Raw genomic sequence first — 26205 nt, 5'->3', positions numbered from 1 at the left:
AAGATACTGCAGTGGTTGACATTTCCTTCTCTAGCTTATTTTACAGATGAGGAAACTAAGGCAAGCAAGGATAAGTGACTTACCCAGGGTCACACGAGTAGAATACTAACATTTAAATAGCAACAGCTAAGTTGATGTTAAACACAATCAAATAACTATGAGATTCTCAGCACCCTCTCTTTCCCATATATATCAGTATGCCACCATCACTGCTGAAGCAGAAGGAGGCTGCACAGGACTGAGGGCCATTTTGTATTTTATTTTGTTTTCCATATTGTCATGACCAAAAAATTCATCACCAGGATAAAATGAGGTAATATTTGTAAATGCCCTTTGCTAAGCATAGTAGGCACTTAATAAATGGTTACTTCCTTCCTTTCCCTTGTTGAGTGTACTGTCAAAGATCCTCTCTGTACTGAGCCAGGCTGGTGTTTAGATAACAGACTCAGTTTCTTGCAGAGACTTCCAAGCATGACAAAATATGCCAGAGATTGTGGTCCACTGGCATGGCCTTTGAGAACCCAGAGGCCTCTCTAGTCATGAGGAAGCATTAGAGGAGTACTCTTGTGGAGGGTTACTCCATACTGCTACTGCCTAGGACCTAAAGTAGAAAAGGGAAAAAAATCAACCAATCTCCCTTACCAGTCTCCATTCTTCTTTTTCTTTTCTCCTATTCCTCCCCTATCCCTTCTCTCAAATATGGTGACGAGAATGGGACTGAGGCATCTGAAAAGATGCATTGAATCCTGCCTAGGGACCCACTATGCAGCCACATAGGAGCTTCTTCAATAACTTGCTTCTGGATCCCTAAAGTTCCTTGTTTGGCACTGGTATTTTTTAATCTTTTTTTTTTGCAAAAAAAATATGGAGTACTTCATGAATTTACTTGTCATTCTTGCTTGGAGGCCATAGCTTCTCTATTTCATTCTAATTTTAATATACATGCTGACAAAGGGAGCAGGCTTTTTTTTATTGGTAAGCAAGGAAAACACTATTATCCATGCACATTCAACCAATGTCCATTGGAAATATTTGTTAATTAATTCTATCAATGGGCTTGAAATAAGCCACTCTAATTGAGAAATTATATAACCAGTAATAGATAAGCTTCTGAGGGCAAAATCTCAGCCTATCTGCTTGTCCCTTTGTATCAACAGCAGTGCCAAACAGTGCCTGTTGTGAGGACTACAGAAACAGCTCATGAATAAAGGCTCAGACTTACCTCCAAGTTGTGGTTAGATGGCAGGTGACCATAACTTACAAAAACACATAACAAATGTAATAGAGAGATACACAACAGACTGCCTGAATGTCATTTTTGTTAATTCCTCTGGGATAGACTCAACCCAACAAGATGAGTTGAACTCTATTTTTTTAAACAAATCTTACTCATTAATTCTAGGGTGTAATTAACTCTAAGTGAGCAATGTCTGCTCCTTGTTGGTTGTCATATTAGATTAATGATCTAGACAGGATATAAAACTTCCATTTCTTTATGAGTCCTCTTCCTAATGCATAAGTATTGATGATGCAGTTTCGTGATTTATGTTTGCTTTTTACTGATCAATCATGATTACTGTCCTGATGAATAAGACTTATTAGCTTGAATTAAGCCAATATCTTATTTGCTCTATTTCCTAGCTGAATCACATTAATTTAGTTTCAAATGTGAATCTGGAATTTGCATTTCACTAGTTCTGACTTCCTTATACTCTAGAATCAACAGCACTATTCTTCGTGCATTTCCATAGTTCATGACTCTGAGTTTCCAGTATTACAGTAATGATGACCTCCTATAATCAGTCGTCTATCTTCCATCATGTTGAAACATCACAGTTTGAATTTTTCTAGGGCATCAAGGGAGGGGAATAGGCCTTTAGAGTGCCTACTGTGTGCCAAGCACTCATTTGACCCTCACAGCAACCTTTCAAAGAAGATGCTATTATTATCCCTATTTTACAATTAGAGAAACTGAGGCAGGCACAGGTGAAGTGACTTGCCCAGGGTCACTCAACTAGTAAGTGGCTGAGGCCAGATTTCAACTCAGGTCTTCCTGTCTCCAGGCCTAACACTCTATCCACTGTACCACTTAGTTGTTCCTAGATAGACAGGGATGGGATAAGCAATCACACCAGTGCTTCAGTTAGAATATATCTCATCAACTACTACTCCCACCAGAAGTAATCATCTTGGGACTCAACTTCAACTAGTGCTGAAGATGTCTCTAGTAACAGCTAATCTGATCACTGATATCTCTGTGTACCTACACATAGACCCTTTTCATACCCAGATTTCTAGGGGAGGCTATTATACAATCGGAACTTTACTTGATTCCAATCGACCCTAATTGAGAAAAAAAAAATGCAGACCTATGATTTTATCATTGTAGGGAGCTGCCAGTATGGTAACTCCTGCCATTGCCTTGAGGGCAAGGTCTGTCCTTGGTCCATCGTAGGCACGTAATGCATGCTTATTGACTGACTGATGTATATTGGTAACTCATCTGTAACATAGTCATGGGACAGTGAGCATTTAAATGACTTGTTCATGGTCAAATAATATGTATTAAAGCTAAAACTTGAACCTGCACCTTCCTGACTCCATCATTAGCCTTCTATCCATTCTCTCTGAAGAGATTTGCCCTAGGTTACATCATAGCACTGAAGTGAGCCATAGGTTCTCAGAGCATCGCAGCTGTAACTGTGGGACCAATGAAAATCTGTATGCATCTTCATGGGACCAGCAAAGTTTGGAGAGGTCTTTTTTATTAGAAAATTGGTCATCTAGTGATAAATTTGAGTGGGGAGGGGAGGGAAGGGCACTATAACCCATAAAGAACCTCTGCTAAGACATAGAAGGGCTGCTGTCTTCATCATTATGGAGAATATCAGTGGAATCATAGGTCCTTTAGGTACTGTGGAAGGAAGCCAAGTTGGTACCATGGGCACAGCTCCATGTCTACTAGTGGATGTTAGGAAGAAGTCAAGAGAATGGCTTGGTGCTAAGGGACATTTAGTAACACTGGAATAGCCTTTAATTCAGGCTGAGTTGAGACAACATGATCCTAAAATGGTCATGATAATCATCACAAATCATTTATAAAATTCCTAATTGCACATGGCATTGTGCCATGCTCTCTGAGTACTGGAGCTGCTGCATTCATTCTGGCTTCTTCTCTTTATCTGCGAAGAGTTTACAGGAAATAATTTGAAAGAGACCATAGAGATCTAACCCTTCATTTTGCACATAACAAAACTGAGGCCCAGAGATGTTAAGTTACACGTCATGGATCACACAAATGTAGAATGAGGGCTTCATTGGCCTTTGTCAAGATAAATTTACTGTTATCTCCAAGACTTCACATAAATAGATTTGGGATCCTTAAGAACCAAACTAATTGCTTCTCTAATTCAGATCCCCTTGATCTGAAACTGCCCTAAAACAGACAACAGAACAAGGAGAAATAGCCATGGGTTGGTACCCATGGCAGAAAGGAATTAGCAACAGGCAACAAGACTGTTTAATTATGAATCCCTGAACCTTCCCATCCATTCAAGTGCTCTGATGGTCATCAGAGTTTGGGTTTAGTTACTGATAGAATTCTTCTACCAAATGGGTGTGCAAACTCAAGAAGAAGCTAAGTTCTAGCCAAGGCGTTCCAGCCTTCACTATTTCTCAGTTGCAGCAGCAGCAGCAATAGTAATAATAATAGCTAGCATTTATACAGTAAGCTATACAAAGCACTTTTCATATGTTATCTCATTCAATTCTCACAACAATCTTTTAAGGTAGGGTATATTATTATCCTAACTCAACAGATGAACTAACTGAGACTAAAAAAGCTTACATGACTTGCCCGGAGTCCCACAACAACTAAGCATCTAAGGCAAGATCTGAACCTACGTTTTCCAAACTCTAAGTACAGTACTCTATCCACTATGCCACTTAGCTGCATGGTAACAATGACAGAAATGGTAATAGTATATTATAGCTATGTGTCAAGCACTCTACAAATATCATCTCATTTAATCCTCACAACAACCCTAGGAGGTAAGTGCTATAATTATACCAGTTTGGAGTGAGGAAACTGAGGCAAGCAGAGGTGAAGTGAATTACCAAAGTTCACACAGCTAGTAAGTTTCTGAGGTCAAATTTGAACTCAGGTATGTCTGACTTCAGACTCAGCTCTCTGTCCAACTTTTAGACTCTCTACAAACATTAACTTAACTGTTGCTACTCTAAATGTGAGATCCTTGTTCAATGATTGGAATCATTTCAACATTTGTTCTCATTCTAAAGGAAAATGAGAAAACAAAATTAAGTTGGAATTAAATGGAAGTTTGGCCCACAAATTTTCCTTAGAGAATCAAATAAAGCACTTGTCAGAAGTAATTTTATTGAATTTCAAAGGATAAGAAATAGCATTTCGTGGGATACTTGGTCACTTCATTCTGCAGAGTTCATGAGTTTACCACCATGCAGATAACTGCATCTTAACAAAGTCTGTTGCTAAAAAAAAAAAATTAAGAAGTAGAAAAATTCACACAGCTAGGAAGTATTAATTAGTGAAGTCTTTCAAATGAGCAGATGCTTTGATGTTTGGTGACTTCAGTGAATAGGGAAGAATGTTGAAAAATATGTTGATAGCATGGTTCAGGAGTAAGAAATGAAAGAAATAAAAGTTTGAAAACTACACAGAACCCTCAAATCTATATATGATGAATATTTTCTGCACGAAGAGTTAGTATACCGTTGATGGAACTGTGAATGGGTGCAACCAATCTGGAATGAAATCTGGAATTATACACAAAATGTTACTAAATAATGTGTGCCCTTTGATCCAGCTATATCACTGCTGTTAGGTTTTTACCCAAGAGAGATCAAAAAGGGAAAGGTCTTTTACGTACAAAAATATTTATAGCAGCTCTTTTTGTGGTGTCAAAAAAACAAAAAACAAAAACACACAACTGGAAACTAAAGAGATATCCATCAATTGAGAAATGGCTGAATCAGTGGTTATATATGACTGTGATAGAATATTGTGTACTGTAAGAAATGAGGAAATATATGACTTCAAAAAGATATAGAAAGATGCAGAATGGAATAAGCAGAAGCAGAAGAATTATGTATACTACAACATCAACATTATAACAATGAACAATTTTGAAAACTGCAACTGATGAATGAAATGAGTAGAACCAGCAGAAAAATTTGTATGATAACAATAACATTGTAAAAAACAACTCTGAAAACTCCAGGAACTATAATCAATGCAATGACCATTCATGATTCCAGAGGAATGATGATACAGTACATGATACCATGCAGCAGAGAAAAATGGTAGATTTAGAGTAAGGAACGAGACACGTATTTTTGTGTACAGCAATTGATGGAATTTGTTTTGCTTGACTTGATATTTATTGCAAGAAATTTGTTTTTCTCCTATTTTAAGGGGATGAGAGTGGGAGGGAAAGAAAACACATTTCTTTTCTGTTTTTTTTTTAATAGAAAGGTAGAGGGATCCTATAGATATGAAATATATGCACTTCCAAATGAGGTCACTGTGTTATTAGTTTTACTCTGTTAAAAGAGACCTTTCATAAAGTAGGAATAATCCCTAAGTGTTTGTAATACACATCAATAAAATTTAATAAAAAATCATTGGGAGTGCAAGGCATGGTCTCCTGTGGAGGCCAAGGCCGGTGGATTTTTTGAGGGCAAAACTTCTGAGATACAGTAAGGCTAAGTCAATCGGGCATCTGAGCTAGGTCTAGTAACAATGTAGTGAGCACCCAGGAGTGAGTAACCAGCAGATTGACTAAGGAGGACAAAGTGGCCCAGGTCAGAAATGGGAGAAGACAGAAGAAAGAAAAAGAAAGAAGGAAGAAGAAAGAAGAAAAGAAGGAAGGAGGGGGAGGAAGGACGAGGAGGAGGAGAAAACAAAGATGATGATGATGATGATGATGATGATGATGATGATGATGATGATGATGATGATTTGGAAGATGCTGGACATGGAAAGCACTAGAAATGATGCCAAAGATAAATGAAATTGACGGAATCTCCAAGGACAAAAAATAACAACAGGTAGCACTTATATAATGCATTAAAGTTTGCAAAGTATGTTACATACATTATCTCATTTAATTCTTACAATATCCATATTAGGCAGTTACTATAGGTAGTTAATCCCATTTTATACATAAGAAAATTAAGGCTCAGAAAAGTTAAATGATTTGCCCATGGTTACACAGCTAGTAAGTGTTCAAAGTAGAACTGTAACTACATCTAAAGCACTCATTCTATGACTGAGGACTAATGGAGGAGTCATTTTTAAATCAGTCATTTGCATATGGTTGGACTATTGACTTATTAAAGCAAAAATTAGAATCAATGCCAAATCAGAATAATAAAAATGGGAAGATATGTCATATAATTAGAATAGCTCCAATAAGAACTCACTATTTAACAAAAACTGCTGGGAAAACTGGAAAAGAGTATGACAGAAACTAGGCATAGACCAATATCCTACACCATATAACAAAATAAAGTCAAAATGGGTACATGATTTAGATATAAAGGCTGATAGTATAAGCAAAGTAAGAGAGGAAGGAATAGTTTACGTGACAGATTTATGGAGAACAGAAGAATTTATGACCAAACAAGATATAGAGAACATTATGAAATGCAAAATGGATAATTTTTCTTTCATTAAGTTAAAAAAGGTTTTGCACAAACAAAGACAATGCAACCAAGATTAGGAGGGAAGCAGAAAACTGGGAAAGAAATTTTATAACCAGTTTCTCTGATAAAAGCCTCATTTCTAAAATACATAGAGAACTGAGTCAAATTTATAAGAATAATTGATAAATGGTCGAAAGATATGAACAGGCAGTTTTCAGAGGAAGAAATTAAAGCTATCTGTAGTCACATGAAAAAATGCTCTAAATCACTATTGATCAGAGAAATGCAAATCAAAATTACTCTGAGGTACCTCATCGCACCTATCAGATTGGCCAACATGACAAAACAGGAGAATGTTGGAGAACGTGGGAAAATTGGAACACTAATGCATTGCAGAGTTGTGAACTGATTCAACCATTCTGGAGAGCAATTTAGAACTATGCCCAAAGGGCTATAGAAATGTGCATATTCTTTGACCCAGCAATAGCCCTTCTAGGTCTGTATCCCAAAGAGATAATACAAATGGAAAAAAGACCCACATGTACAAAAATATTTATAGTAGTTCTTTTTGTGGTGACCAAGAATTGGAAACTGAGGGGATGCCCATCAGTTGGGTAATGGCTGAACAAGTTGTGGTATATGAATGTAATGGAATACAATTTACATGCCATCTTGGGGTGGGGAGAGGAGAGAGATGGGGAGAAAATTTGACACTCAAAATCTTGTGGAAGTGAATGTTGAAAACTAAAAATAAATAAATTAATTTAATTAAAAAAAATAGCTCCAAACTGATTTATTTAAACAAAGGTTTTTTTTAACATTGAAAAATAGGAAATGGATCAGGTGCTGATGTTAAACCATCATTATTTCCTACAGAAGTTTTACCAGTATAAAACAATCTCTATCAGGAAGAGGCTAAAAGAGTGTAGAAACCACCTCAGTCAACAAACACATGATCTCTTTTCCAGGCTGAGAAATGTGGGCTGATTTACAAGAAGGTTTCAAGCCTCTTGAAAGGAATCTCTCCCTTCCCCTGGCCCACCATGGAGAACTGGATAAGAACCACACAGAATAAAAAGGTATATTGGGTTGTTACCTGTGCCACTGAAAGAAGTATGAACACCTTTTGGACCACTGAATTTGGTCTGTTCTCAGGACTGGAGTTGGAATCCAGTTATGATACTTACCAGAGACCTTAGGCTTCTTTGGGCCTCAGTTTATTCATCTGTACAATAAGTATGTTAGTTTAGATGGCTTCTAAGATCCTTTCCAGATCTAGATTGTGTGACCCTCTATAAATGTAAAATGTGGCATTATATTAGATGACCTTCAGTTCTTTCCTTGCTCTAGAGTAGGGGACGGCAAACTCTGCCCACTGACTATTTTTGTCTGGCCCACAATGGCTTTTATATATTTAAATATAAAACTTCATAAAAACATTCAGTAAGTTGTAGTTTGCAGATCCATGCTCTAAAGCTATGAAATTATGTTACTATTATTGTCATTATTATTATATATTACTATTATTTATCATTATTATTTGTTACTATCATCATCATCATCATCATCATCATCATCATTATGTAATTCACAGTAAGTATTGTTATCTCTGTTTTGCGGATAAGGGAATGGAGGTTCAGAAAAATTCAGTGAGTTACCCAGCTCATCCGTGTCCAGAGTCTGAGACCAGAACCCAGTTATTTTGAGCTCAGTGTTTTGCTATTACTATGTAAACTGTAATGAACAGTAGAATATAAGCCATATAAATCTGGAAAATCCAGCAAGGCAAACTAAATGCTGAGCTATATGGGAATACAGAGAGGTAGGTTAATTCAGCACATTTATCACCCTGCCGACAATGACCTTCTGATTACCCAAGGAGGCCTGATATCAGCTCACAAGGTAGCTATCCTAATTGAGGGTAAGAAGCCTCAAAGTGCAAATGATATTTATATCCTACATGCTTGGGAAGAATTACTTCAATAAATCATATTATTTAAAGGAATGAGAAAAGCCAGTGTGATAAAACTCATGTGCCATTTTTACACATGTAGCACTAGACAGGACATTTTTCTACTCTGTGAGCACAATAAGCTTTCAAAGCACTTCCCTTAACTCAATTGGAGCAATAAGAAGAAGACAAGTTGTGCAAACCCACAGAAAATCCTAAAAAGCAATGAAGAAAGATTTCCTTCTGGACCTGGAGAACTGTGTCTTTCATCTCAAACTCTCATTCGTTAGTGGAAGAAGAAAAAGTTTTATAACTGAAGAGGGTACTTTGTGTGTTGCATTTCATACCATGTGATATAACTGGATCCTTGTGACACATGCAGTTGTAACTAGGGTAGTTAGTAACTAGCAAATAGTTGATGATGATGATGATGAAGATGATGATGCATTTATAAAAGGAGCAGCTAGGCAGCAAAACGGGTAGAGTGTTGACCCTGGAATCAGGAACACTTATCTTCTTGACTTCAAAACTGGCCTCAGACACTTACTAGCACTTAATCTAGCAAGTCATTTAACTCTGTTTGCCTCAGTTTCCTCATCTGTAAAATGAGCCAGAGAAGGAAATGGTAAACCACTCCAGTATCTCTGCCAAGATTATCCCAAATGGGGATACAAAAAGTCAGATACAACTGAAAAACGACTGAATAACTGAAAACATTTATTAAATGTTTTAAGCTTTACAAAGTGCTTTACACATATTATCACCTTTAGTCTTTACAGGAATCCTATAACGGAGGGGCTATTATTATTTCCATTTTACAGATGAGGTAATTGAGGCTGAGAGAAATTAAATAATTCTCCCAGGATTATACAGCTATTATCTGAAGCATGCTTCAAACTCATATCTTTTCAGACTCCAAATTTAGTTCTCTACCCACTACTCCATGCTACCTCTCATATGGGTATGTGCCAGTATAATGAAGCTTAACTGTTCCATTTATAATGTGGGACAAGAAGAATGATATTTGATTCCTTTAGATTATGCTGGGTTTGGTGCCTTCTTCTATGAAGAAAGAGAGGCTCCCTTTATGGACCTTTGCATAGGGTGCCTGTACCTCCCCACAGTAAATGGAGGCATAGAAAGGGCAGGTGGGAATCTTCCATGAAGCACTTTAGATCTTAGACCACAGTTTGAGTGGGTAACCACGGTGTGGAGAAGAAGTAAGAAAGCCAAGCATTATGGCATCATACTTTTTTGATCCCTTCCCTCCTTCCCCTCCCACATTTATAATACTATTAGACCCATAGGTGATTATCTATAATATTAGGCTCATATTGGGTCTAGGGCCAGGGGTTCTTAACCCAAGGTCCATGAATTTGATTTCCTTTTACAATATTTAACAAATTTTAAAATATTAAAATATAAATATATATATATGTGTGTGTGTGTATATGTGTATATATATGTATGCATGTATATATATGTGTATATATATATGTATGCTTGTATATATGTGTATGTGTGTGTGTAAATTTGAAAGGATTAAAGGGCACACATTAATATGATTTACCTAGTAGGGCTCCTTTGCTTCCATAAATTCTCAGGTATCATTCCCAAGATCTCCATTTCTTGAAAAGTAGCAGGAAGTAATAAAAAGAGTGCTAAACTTGAAGTTAGGAGATACCATGGTTCAAAATCCACTTCCAACTCTTACTAGCTGTGTAGCCATTGATGAGTCACATAATTTTTCTAAGCCTCAGTTTCCTCATTTGCAAATTGGAATAATAATATCTGCAGCAGCTAACTTGATGAGTTATTTTGATAGTCAAATGAGTGTATATGTGTGTGTATAGGTATACACATATTTAATATTTTGTAGACTTCAAAGCACTATATACAAGTCAGCTATTTTAATACTTACAATGAAAACAAGAGATTCTATTAACTAAATAAATTGTGAAGAAGAAAAAAGAGAGCAAGAAGGGCAAGGAAGGTGCAAAGAGCAAGATGGTCTTTATTCAAGTAAGTCACAAGGTTTTGTCAGTTTGCTGTTGTATTGAATAAAGTTAAAATGATCAAATGGTTCTATTAGAAGGCAATAACAAATTTATTGAGAGGAAAAGTGGTTTGGAGCAATCCTTTCCAAAGTGGAGGCCTTAGCTCCCTGACAGGACTGAAGTGTAAGCCCAAGGGGTATGAGATCTTTCAATCAGAAGATAAGTGGCATCCAACCTGACTCTCAATATCCAATTGGGGGGCTATTCTCCAATATAACTACACCTACCTTTCATCCATTAAGATTCAACCCTTTCCCACTCTGACCACTCTCACCTCTGTGCAAACTCTCAGCCTTCTCTCCCCCCCATCTGCCATCAATGACACAGGATCCCCTCAGCAGTTTGCAGGTGCCCCTGGGAAATTTCCCACTCTTATCCTCAGTATTTTCGTGCCTTGTCCCCCAGATCAGTCATGGCTACAGCAAGAAACATCAAGAGGGCAGAGTCTGCTGTCTGGAACAGTGACCAATAAGCAAGAGCCCTGCCTCCCTCAATATCCCTTTGTTTATTTTGGGTAGGACAGACTGAGTCACAATGGATGAGCAGGCATAGTTGGGCTCCTCTCATCACGTTAGTTATCCTCCCTCCCCAAGCCCAGATCCTCTCCCAAATTTCCTTATTTCTGTTGAGGGCCCCTACGTTCCTTCAGGTCACCCAAGTACACAACTTCAGTGTTAACTTTATCTCCTCACTCTCATTCACTTCACATCTCCACACATCCAATCAGGTTCCAAATCTTGTCCACTGATATCCACTCTCTTCATCCACAGAGTCATTACCCTATTTCAGACCCTCATCACCTCTCCCCTGGACCATTGATCTCCCTGCCTCAAGTCTCTCTCCATTCCAATCTCTCCTTCACACTACTGTCAAAGTGATTTTCCTGAAAATCAGGTATGACTCTATCATGTTGTTGTTGTTTGTTATTTTTCAGTTATGTTCAACTCTTAGTAATCCCATTTGTTTTGGGTTTGTTTGGTTTTTTTGGCAAAGATCCTGGAGTGATTTGCCATTTCCTTCTCCAGCTCATTTTATAGATGAGGAAACTGAGGCAAACAAGGACAAGTGACTTGCCAACGGTCACAGAGCTAATCAGTGTTTGAGGCTGGATTTAAATTCAGGAAGATGTGTCTTCCTGATTCCAAGCCCAGCTCTGTCCGCTTCATCACCTCATTGCACTACGTCACACAAACCTCCAATTCAACAAACTCCAGTGGTATTGTTACCTCTAGGATCAAATACAAACTCCTGTGTTTGGCATTTAAAGCCCTTCACATCCTTCCTCTCATCCCTCCTCATCTTACTGCCTGTACTCAACACTGAAACCAAATTGGACTTCTTGCTATTCCTCACTCATGTGAAAACACATCTAAAATATCCAAATATGAATGGGAAATCGATACCATTCACTAAGTAGAAGCATGTAGACAAAGAGGGATGGGTTTACATTGAAAACTTTGAGTTGAAAACAGACAATTCACTTTCACTTGTCGTGCATTGGGTATAGTGAGTATCTATCTATATATAAACATGACATGCTGAAAAGCTGTTTCATTCACTGTTATTTTTGTTGTTGTCCAGCCATTTTTCAGTCATGTCTGACTCTTTGGGACCCCATTTGGGGTTTTCTTGGCAAAGATACTGGAGTGGTTTGCCATTTCCTTCTCCAAATCATTTTACAGATGAGGAAACTGAGACAAACAGGGTTAAATTAGTTGTCCAAGGTCACACAGCTAGCAGTAAGTGGCTGAGGTCACATTTGAACTCAGGGTCTTCCTGACTCCAGGCCCAGAACTCTATCTACAGCAATTACTTATTATTTAATTATTGTATTGTACATATTTCCATGAAAATTATCTTTTAAAAAAGTAAATTCACCTGCTTTGGCTAGCTTCATTGATAAAATTAAATGAATAATTAATTACTAATAAACAATTACTATTTATAAATTCACCCTATCCCTTAGGACAAACATATTTTGTACCAATTAATAAATAAAATAAAGTAACTAGTTCATCTTTAGCTCATTCCTTTTCATTTGTATTTTTGTTTGTTTTACGTATGAGAAAATGCATGACTAAAATTAATATATAATTAAAATATGTAATATTTTATACATTATATAATTAAAAGCACATAAATAATTATTGAGTACATAATTTTTAAATAAATACATAATGTTTAATTAAATTATATGTGATCTGATTAAATATTTAATTAGAGAATTCTATAATTTAAAAGTATATCATTAACAAGTTAATATGCATATACTGGGGGTACGTGCTCAAAAATTCTTTAGTAACGGAGATGTTGGAATTTTAAAAATTTGGAGACTAGTAGTTTAGCGGATGATTGGCAAAACTTGGAGTCAAGCAGACTTGGGTTCAAGTCCTGCTTTTGAAACATATTGACTGAGTAACAATTGGCAAGTCATTTAATCTCTGCCCACACACAACTTTAAATTAAAACTATAATTTATAAAGTAGTTGCTCATAGAGGGACCAAAAACAAAAATACAAAAAAAAAAGCTTTATTAAGTACTTAAGTTTGTAGAATCCCAATTCACCTAAATTGTATTTTTAATTAAGCAGACTACATGTGCCCTCTAGAGGAAAATTCATGAATCTTATTTCCTCTTCCAAATTAACCTAAAGCTTTAGGAACTATTAAGGAGTATAAAGTAACCTTTTTTGGAGTGAGAAATGGCAAACATTTACTTATCTACTATTTTTGTGTTTCTTCTTATTATAATACACTTTCAGGCCCAGCTCTAGGCAAAATTATGACTCATTCCAATGTTGACCTACCCCTGAGACACCTCATTGCTGACTATTCCTAATTCTCAATATCTTTTCCTCCCTCCCACCCTCCAGATCCTGATCTCAGAACCTTATCTATCCCATGTTGTGTTCAATTCAAGCACAAGTGCCTATTACATACTAAGCATTGAAGTCAGCCACTGAGGATACAAAGACAAAAATGGAACAGCCCCTGCCCTCAAGAAGCTTAGATTCCAATGGGGGAAAACAACATGTGTACAGATAAATAAATACAAGATTTATATGAAGACAATACAACATCATTGGAGTGAGCAGCTGATGAATGCCTTTATACTAATGTCAATAAAGTACATGATAATGAATACCATACTCTGGTCTTTCACAGTACTAAGAGCATTTTATTTTATTTTATTTTATAGTTGATTATTTTTTATTAACACATATACATTTACTTGTCTTCTGGCTTTTTGAAGCAGTAGATTAGACAACACTTGCCACAATAATGTCTGTCAAAATGGCTAGCCATAAAGACCCCAGCACCACATTCATCAGAAGGGTACTCTCGTCAAAGGCGTTAATCTTGCCATTCTCATCAACCTTACAGTACTTCAGAACTGCAAGCTTAACCTTCTTTCTCTTATGCTTGTTCTTTTTGGGAGTGGTATGAGACTTCTTCTTTCTCTTCTTGGCACCACCACGAAGCCTCAGAACAAGATGAAGGGTAGACTCCTTCTGAATGTTGTAGTCAGACAAAGTTCGACCATCTTCCAGTTGCTTGCTGGCAAAAATCAATCTTTGTTGATGAGGGGGAATACCTTCCTTATTTTGTATCTTGGCCTTGACATTTTCAATAGTATCAGACGGTTCGACCTCAAGCATGATGGTCTTCCCCGTCCAAGTCTTCACGAAAATCTGCATCGTGGCACTGGGTCCACCCGTTGATGGCGGATCCAAAAGAGAGAGTAAGAGTATTTTAAAAGTGTCCAAAAGAAGACCCTGAGGAAGATATTTAAGTGCAGGTAGGTTTTCATTTTGTCCTCCCTATATCATCACTACCCTGCCTATCCTGGGATCTATCCTGCATTATACATAAAGACCACTGAGTGCTAATGACAAAATGCCCATGTGTACAAAATGTGTACAAAGAACCTGGCCAGGGATCATCTGCCCCCCTCCTCTTATCCACTTTGCTTCCTCACCTGTTGTTGAGTCTTTCGGTCATGTCTAACTCTTCTTGTCTCTATTTGGGGTTTTCTTGCAAAAACACTGAAGTGCTTGCCACTTCTTTCTACAGCTCATTTTACAGATGAAGAACTGAGACAAACAGATTTAAGTGACTTGCCCAGGGCCACACAGCTAGTAAATGTCTGAGGCCAGATTTGAACTTGGGAAGATGAGTCTTTCTGACCCCAGACCCAGCACTCTATCCACTGTACCACCCAGTCGCCTCTTCCCAAACCACCCACTCCTCAGAATCAAGAAACATTTATTAAGCATCTACTATGTGCCAGGTATTGTGCTAAGTACTGGGAATACACAAAGAGACAAAAGACAGTCCCTGACCTCAAGGAGCTTAGAATCTAGTTGAGGGGGCAGGGCAATAACATGTAAACAAATATATTACAAAGCAAGCTATATACAGGATAAATAGGAAGTAATTAACAGAGATAAGGCACTAGAATTAAAAGGTGTTGGGGAAGGCTTCCAGTAAAAGAAGGGATTTTAGATGTAACTTAAGGTAAGCTGGGCACATCAGTCAGCAGGAGGAAAGGGAGCATTCCAGGCATGGGTAGATAGCCCAAGAAAATGCCTAGAGCTGAGAGATGGAATGTCTTGTTCCAGGAACAGCCAAGAAGCCAGTGTTAGGAAGGACAATGGAAGAACACAAAGCAAGCCTAATGAAAGTATTGGATCAGATCAAAGAATCTGGTTTGAAACAATCAATTGAAAAGTGATTGTTTTGTAGAATTTCCATCAAGTCCATAGGTCATATGGTGAATATTTCAGTGAGGAGGTACCAGAGACACAAAAGAGATAGAAGCCCTCAGAGGCTGGCCTCATCCAAGGAATCTTTGAGAATAAAGGACTTTTCTAGGACTTGGAGAGGCAGTGTAGTGGATGGGGAGACAGCCTCAAAATCATGGAGAGCAGGTTTAAGTTCCACTTTTGACACATACTGGATGTGTGACTCTAGGAAAGTCACTTACCCTCTCATTCCTCTACTCTAGGCAATTCTAAGACTCTACGTTAATAGAAAAGGTGCCAACCTGCAATGGTTGAAATGTCCTTATCTGGGCATTTCTTTAACCAATGAAATCAAAGGTCCAGTACCTTTCTAGGATTTGATGGCTACTACAACAAATCTGTAAAGGACCTTGCTTGTTTCTGTTCTGGCCAGAAACTCTGAGGGTCTTCCCCTCCCAGGCTGATGAAGGCAAACTAGGCCATCTTTTGCCTCAGTTTTTACCTAGCCTTTAAGCAAGGAATGAGCCTTACCTCAAACAAACTGAGACCTAGGAAAGTCCTTAGCTTAAGAAGGTCAAAGTCTCCCATTGCATCCAGGGCCACCCCAGTCATCTTGACCTATGTCTTGCCATTGGACTCTGATGACTCTGGAGGAGCAGGGCTGATGACTCTGCACAGCCCTGACTCACTTAAATCCAATTCACTTGCAGGTCAAGACATCACCCTCCTGATGTCATTGGTCCTCTTTGAGAATGAAGGATGAACAACAACAAAAAACAAGAATGCTATGGCGAAACCACTCAAGGATCTCCTCTTGGATATATGATTGAGGAGAACCAAAAGCAGAAGGACAAGATTGGTCAGTTTATTAAAGTGACTCACAGTCACTTTGAAACTATTGAAAGATCGCTGGAACGATGAACATGCACAAGCTTTTCAGGACTTGTTCCACTGCCTCACTTACACAGCACTGGTCTATACATACAGTTAAAAGGAGATGATTCTGGCACAAAAATGACACATCCAGGGACTTGCTAAGGATTTGAGGTTTTGTAGTACAACAAGACTACAGCTAGATGGCACAGTAGACAGAGTGCTGGGCCTGGAGTCAGGAATATCTGAGTTCAGATCCGGCCTCAGACACTTACTACTAGGCTCTGTGACCCTGGGCAAGTCACTTAATCCTGTTTGCCTCAATTTCTTCATCTGTAAAATGAGCTGGAGAAGGAAATGACAAACCAGTTCGGTATCTTTGCCAAGAAAACCCCCAATGGGGTCATAAAGAGTCATACACAACTGAAACAACTCAACAACAACAATACAAAGATTCCATCACGGATGCTGAGAATTGAAAAGGCAGAGTGAAGGAGATGGGAGGAGACAGCTGGAAACAGGGGCAGTAAGATGGCTACATAGCTGGCTCCTTAAGGATATCTCAAAGCATGCATCTTCAGAAAAGGGATTGAGCCTAAAAAGCCCTCAACTTCAGCTTAATATAATTAGAGCATTAAGACTAAGCCTTGGGGCAGCTAGGTGGCATAGAGCACTGGCCTTGGAGTCAGGAAAGGGCCTGAGTTCAAATCCAGTCTCCACCAGACACTTGACACTTACTAGCTGTGTGACCCTGGGCAAGTCACTTAACCCCAATTGCCTTGCAAAAAAAAAAAAGAAAGAAAGAAAGAAAGAAAAAAAAGAAAAGACTAAGCCTGGTGAGCTAACACTTCTTAAGAACTGCTGAAAAGTTGCTTACCAGATCTTCTTCTCAACTTCCTTACTACCTCCACCCCTCCTTTTAGATAGGTCCTGTCTGAAGTCTCAGTTGACAAGTTTCTTGACTATAATTTAATCTTTGACCTTTTATTTTGATTTGATTTCCCCCTCCTCACATAAAACCGTATGTCCAAGCTTGAGATGTTGGGAATAGCGTGTTTGTGTGTGCACGCAGAATGGAAGCTTACGAAGCTAGCTGAAGTCTACGTAGAGTGTAAGATAGGGCAGGACAGCCAGCTTCTGTTGATCTTCTCAATGGTTAGAAAAGACAAAGATCTCTTCCCTAATTTGAGGGATCTGAGTTTATTAACTTTCATAAATAGTTAGCATTAATAGCCTCCCCAAAAGGCATGGAGGACAATGTGTATCTGTGAGACCAACTGTGAAGTGGGGGAAGAGGAGGAGGAGGAGAAAGAAGAGGAGAAAAAAGAGGAGGAGGAAGAAGAGGAGGAAGAGGGGAAGGAAGAAGAAGGGGAGGAGGAAGAGGAGGAGAAGGGAAAGGAGGAGGGGAAGGAAGAAGAGGAGGAAAAAGACATAAACCAATATTGAGCTCTCTAGTGACACCTAGGGGCTTCACAGATCTGAGCAAGCCCTCAATGCGGTATATTGATGCTAGTTCAGAATCATTCTGTAGCAAGAGCATGAAAGTTACCAAAATTTTGCTGTATTTGCTGGTACCAGTGGCTTACTGACAGGGCAGTCCTCCATCCCATACATAAACTGAGTGGGCTGTGAATGAAAAGTTCAAACGCCGTATCTACGGAGCTAAATTTCAAGTACGAACATACCACAATCCATTGACCTGTATTTTGACCAGTGTTAGCCTAGAGATGCTGCCTGCCAGAGATGAGTAGCGCCAGTAGCTAATGAGTTCAGCATACAATACCAGCCTTGGAAGACTGCCATGGATATAAGAGAATACAAACCCCCTCAAACTGACTGTTATGGTGTATTCTTAGTGACTAGCACAGTGCCTGACGTATAAAGGGCATTTAACAAATGTTTCTTGAGTGGATAAATGAATACAGATGCTCTGTCTCCCAGGTAATGTGATATGAAAGCAATGGTGATAGCACAGAAAGAGTAAAGACTATTTGTAATACCCAGGGAGTTGGGCTGCAATCAAACTGAAGTATAGTTAAGAGTCTGGAATTTCTCCCTGAGGGTGCTCTAATGGTATATGTGAACATTACATGACGAGGCCAATTTCCTTTTGCTTTAGATAGCCTTGGATGCCCAGTGGTGAGAACAAATATGTTGTGAAAAACTATCAGACAAGTCAAGAAGTGAGGGAGTGATTCTCAGGCACATAACATTGCTTAATAACACTAGGTGTCACTATGGAGTCCCCTTGCTCTTAATGAGGCATGGAACTCACAGGCCAAGGCCAGGTTAGGCTCATAGTCTTATGAAGACAGGCCAAAAGGTCCACATCATGTTCATCCTGTCCTTGGGGTTATGGTTATAAAACATATGAATGGATGGTGGTTATAACCCCAGTGAGAGGGAGACAGAGACAGACATAGCATCTGAGAGACAGTGAGAGACAGAGACAAAGACAGATCCAGAGTTAACAGAGGAGCCCGCTCATGGCAGAGTGTCAAAGACAGATAAGAGATTAGAAGATAGTGACTTTTATAAGGGCGAGACTCCATCATGGAACTTGCTGAGTTTATCAACTGGGGCTGCAGGTCATTGAGTATGTGGTACTACTAGTCAGCCTGGGCTGTTTACAAGCTCAGGAGGTCATGGAAGAATTAAACCTGTTTGAATAGTAAGTAAGCTGACATGATGCTTCAAGAAAAATGGGATCAGTGGCTACTCATGCAATTAGAAGCTTATTGATAGAGTGCATATAATGTATATTTGGGTGGTTTTGAGCACCACGGCTAAACTGACTAACTTAGCTTAACACCTGGAATTCTCTTCCATGCTGGTTCATTGTTTGTAAAAATAATCTGAGTTTTTCAAGACAAGTTCTGCTGAAATGCAATAGGGAGGGAAGGAAGGAAGGAAGGAAGGAAGGAAGGAAGAAGGAAGGAAGGAAGGAAGGAAGGAAGGAAGGAAGGAAGGAAGGAAGGAAGGAAGGAAGCAGCTAGGTGGGGCAGTAGATAGAGCATGGGCCCTGGAGTCAGGAGGACCTGAGCGGCTTCAGACACTTACTGGCTATGTAATCCTGGCAAGTCACTTAATCCTGCTTGCCTCTAAAACAAAAAAAGAAAGAAAGAAAAAGAAAAAAAAGAAAGAACATTTATGCAGCATCTACTATGTGGCAGGCACTGTGCTAAATGTTTTGCAAATATTAACTCATTTGACCATCACAACAACCCCAGGAAGTAGGTGCTACTATTACTCCCATTTCCTCAGTTGAGTGAACTGAGACATATGAAGGTTATGTGACTTGCCCAGAGTCACACAGTGAACACATGACTGAATTTGAACTCAGAGCCTTCTGCAGTCTACCCACTGAGCCACCTAGCTGCCTCAACATAGTCTCTATATCATTTCAGAGTATAATAGACATGACTTTCCACAATTGCCCTTCTGAATGGGTTGGACAGACCCACACATGCAGTTGACATCAATTCTAGGCCTGGTAGCAAAACAAGTATAATTTTAAGATATCTTTTCCCTGGTGGGATTTTTTTCCTCTTGTCACTCCTAAGAACACTTTATTTTTCTTCTATACTTCTTCTATACTTATTTCCTTTGACTTGACAATCTGGGTGCTATTCTCCAAAGATACTTTAGCTCATTAAATATTCAGTCAAGATCTTTTTTTATTAGAAAATAAAGATAAGAATTGATTAGCTATCTTAGACTTAAGTACAGACACAAAATACTTAATCAAACATGTTACAACAAATATCTATCTGTTGCTTTATTTCAAATGAAAAGAACATCTTATTGGTTTCATGGGCTGTGAGTTGGGAGAAAATAAAGGGAGGAAAATCAAGTATTCAGTTGATCATTTAAATCAGTTTCAAACTTTAGCTTTTTCCCTTATGGAGTCATTTTTTCCTCTTCACAGATCTGGATTCAGGTCAGCCAACTAACTGCAGCTTCTCTTTAGAAAGCTGCCTGGGGGCCCTGAGAAGTCAAATTATTTACCCAGGATTTCACAGTCATTATCCATCAGAGGCAAGATTTGAACCCAGGTCTTTCTGTCTTAAGACCTTCCCTATACACCATCCACCATAGGAGAAGAGGGAGGAAGAGTAAAAGAAGGCAAATATGTGGAAGGGGAGGGAGACAATAAAATGTTTTGCATATCACCAAGCCCCTCTAACACTGATATTTCCTCCCTATTGTTCTCATTTCCTTCCTTTGGCATATACACCCTCAACTTTCAGAAGGACTGCTACATTACTGGAAGAGCTGTGAAGTAGGGAACTTTTACCAGGTTCAGGGGCATCTAGAAAGCAGATATTCTAAATCCAAAATGCAAGAAGTACACAGTCACACTTGAAATTTGTTTCCACTGTTGTGGACTGTGAAACAGGCATGTGCAATGTGTTGTTGCTGTAATTAATGAGAGGAAGGTTTGAACTTCATGAAGCTCTTGACTAACTTCATTACTAACCAAGGAAGAGGGAGAAGAAACCATGGCAACTGCAAATTCTAATGGAAATTTTCCTGACCTGAGAGATAAGTCTGCATAATTGGTATTCCCCTAACTCTTAGCTGGTCTGAGCAACAAGCATTTCCATTCTTAATAAAAATTTACATGAATGGCAAGAATCTGCCTTGCTATAATGTGCAAGATGAAGATGCAAGCGTGTTTACATTGGTATTAAAAGGTGAAGAGACGCAGATACACCTATAACAAATGACAAATGTGACAAAATCAGACAAATATTGAGAGACTGATAATGAGCAAACAAAGCAGAACCAGCAGAATGATGTGCACAGTGACTATAATTACATAAATGAAAACAACGTGAAGAGGCAGTTGAACAGAGATTAAATTCAATCACCAATATTGGTTCCAGAGAAAAGATGATGAAACCTATCTCACTTTTCAGCAGGGGAGGTAAAAACTGCATATGCTGCCATAGGATTGGTTTAATTTGATTGCTTTTCTTTGTGACAAGAGAGGATTACATTGGAGGAGGGGAAATTGTCTGTTGGGAAATGACCATGGCATAAAAATTGAAAGGTATCTATAAAACTTTTAAAAAAAGAAATGCATATACCATTTCCCAGTAAGATTCTTTATATAAAAGTTAATCATTGCACAGCACAGCCCAGCAGCTGTTAATCTATATATTATATATTATTGATGTACATTTTTTTTTAATTTTACAGGGTCATCTTCTCGTTAATGGTTTTTTTAATGAGCAAATAAGAGAGAAAGTTAATAAATTAACAGAACATATCAATATGCCTCTTCACCCATTCATCGTTCCCACTGACTACAATTGGAGTCCAGACCCATTCACCCAAATGGAGTGCACCTGTCCAGATGTTTGAACTGTTTTTCAAACCACAACCAAGCAATGAAACATGTAATACTAAAACACTTTCCAGTTTGGGGGCATCACAGTCCTCAAGCCCAACAAATAAGTGGGAGTTGAGCATAATTAGATGAGGGTAAATCCAGGCTTCTTGAACTAACTATTCCACATATATCTTCCCCAGCTCATGGGCCTCCTTGGGCCTATGGATCTCATAACAAGCATAAGCAAACAAACAACCATGAAAATAATTAAAGTTTATGCACCAACATCTCTTGCAAATGATGAAATATTAAATAAATTCCACTCTGTATATTAAAGACTTTCCTTGGAGAATTTTTTTGTACCATTGCAACATCAGCACAACAACTACAGCTAGTATTTCTATAGCACTTTAAGGTTTTACAAAGCCTTTACAAATAATATGCCATTTTATACTCACAATAACCCTGCTATTATCGCCCCCCCCCCATTTTATAGATGAGGAGAGTGAGGCAAACAAAAGTTGAGAGACATGCCTAGGGCCACACAGCTGGTAAGTACCTGAGGCCAAATCTGAACTTAGATCTTCCTGACTCGAGGTCTGTCTCTCTATTGATGGAGCCTCTCATTTGCTATTGAGTTGTTATCTCTCTCACTGTATGATTGATTCTGCTCCTTTTCTGTTCGTACATTTCCTGCCTGATATAAGGGATATCACCCTTCTTTAAGTGATACCACCCCTATATCTGAACTTTTTCTATCTTAATCTTTCTTTGTTATTATAAACATTACTAACGTCTACAAATATGAATGTTTCAATGCACAAAAAACATTTCTGTTCTTTAGGATTGTATGCTAACTTATGTAGTGGGTTTTTAGTGGTTTGGGTTTTATTTGGTTGGAAGGGCAGTTTTTTGGAAGCTAGGTCTCTCTATCTTGCTCAGATAGGAAGTGCAGAGACCACTCACAGGGTGTATCCCAATACTGAAAAGCAAGGAATCTTTGACTTGCTTTGTTTCGGCCCTCATCCAGTTTGCTTCTCCTTGGCAACCTGGTGGTTTCCCACTCACATGGCCTGTACCTGATTTAGTGTGCAAAGGCAAAGGGGCAAGGGACTCCAAACAGCTTAATCCAATGCAGCTCAGAACACCAGAACTCAAGCAATCCACCACCTTCAACATCCCCAGTAGCAGAGATTACAGGTGTGTACCACCATACTTCTTATATATTAAAATTAACACTACAGTAACAAAACTTTCTTACTTGATTGTGTCTCTTCTGAACCTCCTGCTCTCTTCTGTGTATTTTAAAATATTGCATTCACTCTTTCCTTCTTTTCTTATTGCTTCACCTTAAAACATTTCTGGCAGGTTACTAATGTTGGGAACAGCTGCTTAAACTCACCATGAGTCTCTCCATTACCCTTTGAGATGCCTGAGACTTTACCATCACATAGCATAACTGGAACAACATTGGAGATAAAAAGATGGGCTTAGTGCTGGTGGTGCGGCAGGAGATTGTTGAAAGCATTATTCAATGTCCCAAATGTAATTTTTCTGGCTCTCTCCCTCCTCTTCTATTCTAGACCCATTATCCATCTGAATATATCTACTATATGTAATGAATATATACTAATGAACTAACTGAATGACTAGTCACCTAACTCACGTTATAGTCTAGATAATAGGCATTCTTCAGCTATTTGGCTTTTCATGTGTGGGATGTTAGAACAACTTCTTTTGAATATTCATAGTTCTCAGTGAGGAAGTCCTGGGGCTTGGTACAATCGGCTCAATGTCATCTGCTATCAGAGGCATCAAGAGAACCTCTAAAACAGGGAATCATAACTTTAAATTTTTATAATTGCATTATGATATAATTGTTTTTTTATAATCTTATGTATTTTGTGCATTTAAAAACATTGTTCTAAGAACTCCATAGGATTCAGCAGATTAACAAAGGGGGCGCCATGACAGATCAAAACTTTAAGAAGCCCTGTTCTATAGGAAATCCCTCTTTAACTTGTTGAGGGAATCCTCCACAAGGCAGAACACTGAATATCTGATTAATTGTTCTCTCTGGTTCCAGTCTCTCCCTTATTTAGTTCATCTTCCACACAACTGTCAAAATAACCTTCCTAAAGCTCAGGTTTAAATTAGTATTACTCTATCTCTAGGATAAAAGAGAAACTCCTTAGCTTGACATTTAAAGCCTTTCCCAGACTGTCTCCCACCTACCTCTGCAGATATATTTCACATTATTCTCTTTTTCTGTACTCTCCCTTATAGCTACACAGGACTACTTATTCCCTAAACTCAGTCTCTGTGCTCTTCCATTTTCCTTCCCCTTTGCCTTTGCACAGTTTTCCCCCAAGCCTGGAATGCCCCCCTCCTCACTTCCATCTTTTAAAATCCTTAGCTTCTCTCAAGATTCAAGTGCCACCACCTATGGGAAATCTTTCCTGATTTCCCTGTTATTACACTCTTCTCAAATTATTGTATGTAGTTATCTATTAACATGCTTTATCCTGTGGTAGAATGTAAGTGCCTTGAGGACAGGAATACATCCAGGGACAAACTGACCTACATAGATGTATGTATAAGTGAATGTATAAGTGTACACAGTGGGTAACCAGAAGAAAAAAAGAAGTAATATATTATTGGAGGAGGTAGTTACGTAGTAATATAATCTAGTTGGTATGACCTTAGGAATCTACACAACTAAAATTGTTTGCATTTTTTTATTCATATGGGTAATTTTTGTTGGCCCATTGCACAAAGATGCATATGGAGTAGGCTCTGTGGAGAGAGCCTTTCCAGCATTGAACAACTGATTTCAAGTTATTACCCAGAGCTGTGATTTGAGTTATTGCTTGCTGCAATTATACATTTAATTGCTCATTACATTTGATTTTTATTTGCATTGCTTGATTATAAGGCACATCATTGCTCAAGTAGATTGCCAAGTCTTGATTATATAACTACATTGGGTCACATGGAGTGAAAATGGCTTCTAAGAACCAATCAATCACATTCATGGCTGAATGAATATGGCACATACTCATGGAAAGCTAAAGAAACCTGTGCCTGACTTAGTGTGCAAAGGCAAAGGGGCAAAGGGGCAAGGGACTCCAAACAGTTTAACCCAATGCAGCTCAGAACACCAGAACTCAAGCAATCCACCACCTTCAACATCCCCAGTAGCAGGGATTACTGGTGTGTACCACCATACTTCTTATATATTAAAATTAACACTACAGTAACAAAACTCTCTTACTTGACTGTGTTTCTTCTGAACCTCTTGCTCTCTTCTGTGCATTTTAAAATATTTCATTCACTCTTTCCTTCTTATCGTTTTGCCTTATAACATTTCTAGCAGATTACTAGTGTTGGGAACAGCTGCTTAAACTCACGAGTCTCTTCATTATCCTTTGAGATGCCTGAAACTTCAACTCTTAGAGACTGTAGTACTCCAAGATTCACAATCACATGGTATAATTGGAAGAACATTGGAGATAAAAAGATGGGTTTGGTGCTGGAGGAGATTGTTGGAAGCATTATTCAATGTCCATGGCACTAAGAGAAATGTATTGAGTTATATAAAAGAAAAGAAATTCAAAAGTTGATCGATGCTTGAAAACACTTTTGCCTTTTTTCATCAGTATCCAATTGGAGTTTAGGATTTTGTCCAGACTTCTGATTTTACTGGTGCAGAAAATTCCTGGGAAATTGCAGAGTAGCAACTGTTGTGCATCTTACAGTCTTTAAGAGTTGCCTGGGGCATAGTACTTGAATCCAGGTCTTCCTAACTACAGGGTGCCTCTCTGTAGTCTGATTAAGATATAACTATTAAATTTGAGGCAGCTAGTTGATACAGTGAATAGTGTTCTAGATTTAAAGTCAGGAAGAACTGACTTCAAATCCAACCTCAGACACTTATTAGCTATGTGACCCTAAGCAAGTCACTTAACAATTGTTTACTTCAGTTTCCTCATCTGTAAAATGGGGGTAATAATGCCACCTACCACCCACAGTTGTGAGGGTAAAATTAAATATTTATAAAGTGATTTGCAAACCTTAAAGCATTATATAAATGCTAATTGTTGTTGTTAATCATGCAATCATTCGAATTAATTTTAAGAAGGAAAATAGAAAAGATCAAATGCCTATGACCATGTGTTTTTGAAAAGGGGCACTTGTATACTTGCATGGATTCTTAATTTCACTGATATGGAGGTAGTTCTAGGGCTGCTAATGGTGCAATGGATAAAGTGCCAGGTCTAGAGTCAGAAAGACCCGAGTTCAAATCTTGCCTCAGGTACTCACTAGGTGTGTGACCCTAGGCAACTCACTTAACCCTGTTTGCCTCAGTTTCCTCATCTGGAAAATGAGCTGGAGAAGGAAATGGCAAACTACCCCAGTATCTTTGTCAAGAAAACCCCAAATGGGGTCACAAAGAGTCTGATGTGACTGAAAATGCCTGAAGGCAAAAAAAGGAAGTAGTCCTTTCCACTCCTGCAGATTGGCGAACTCTCTGATGCTTTCTCATCTATGTGATTC

General features: G+C 38.5%; 1 protein-coding gene, 1 non-coding gene and 1 pseudogene across 3 annotated transcripts in view; all 3 read right to left on the bottom strand.

The window, feature by feature from the left end:
- TMEM255B (transmembrane protein 255B) overlaps positions 1-26205 on the bottom strand; it is a 128648-nt gene that overhangs the window by 25968 nt on the left and 76475 nt on the right. The gene's annotated exons all lie outside the window — the stretch shown is intronic.
- Positions 859-961, bottom strand: LOC144454932 (U6 spliceosomal RNA). The gene has a single exon (XR_013483478.1). It is a non-coding gene; the product is annotated as a U6 spliceosomal RNA (small nuclear RNA).
- On the bottom strand, positions 13897-14452 carry LOC144454855 (ubiquitin-ribosomal protein eS31 fusion protein pseudogene; annotated as a pseudogene).

The sequence above is a fragment of the Phascolarctos cinereus genome, unplaced genomic scaffold (assembly GCF_003287225.1).
Source record: "Phascolarctos cinereus isolate Bilbo 61053 unplaced genomic scaffold, phaCin_HiC Scaffold_7;HRSCAF=346, whole genome shotgun sequence".
In the NCBI taxonomy this organism is placed as follows: Eukaryota; Metazoa; Chordata; class Mammalia; order Diprotodontia; family Phascolarctidae; genus Phascolarctos; species Phascolarctos cinereus.
Note: the sequence above shows the minus strand (reverse complement) of the source record. Positions and strands in the feature narration are given on the sequence as shown.